The following is a 516-nucleotide window of genomic DNA, read 5'->3' as shown; positions in this document are numbered from 1 at the left end:
GCCTTTGATGTATTGGCAACACCTCAATGGAGTCATTATCCAGCGAAGCACCTCAGAGGCTGCGTTAGATTTGCAGTTGGTTTGACACGGCTACACTAACAAGATATCTCGGAAAAGAACAGAAAGAACGTTCTGGAATACTTATGCGTTTTTAGATTAGTTTCTCACACAATTGTTTCATAGTTCTTAATAACAGAATTTAACGTTATGCTAACGTTATTCTGAGAAAGAGAAAAAAAAGCAAGCTTAGGGTTTCTCATGCCTTTCAATCCTATTTTGTTTTTGTAAATATAAAGTATAAATATGTACACATTCTGAGTTGCAGATAAGTCTGCACAACTCTCGAGGCACTTTATATAAAATCAATATGGGCTGTTGTGCTAAAGTTGGAGTGATGGGAAGAGTTGGTTACTTTACAGAGATATCTCCGAATCATTCTCACTGGTAGAAATCCTTACGGGCTCTCTACTCTAGACTCTCTCTCTATGACAGAGAGACCTACTCTCTCTCTATGTC

This window comes from Nansenia antarctica, assembly GCF_963989245.1.
Source record: "Nansenia antarctica genome assembly, chromosome: 12".
NCBI classification, from domain to species: Eukaryota; Metazoa; Chordata; class Actinopteri; order Argentiniformes; family Microstomatidae; genus Nansenia; species Nansenia antarctica.
This window is presented reverse-complemented; position numbering follows the sequence as displayed.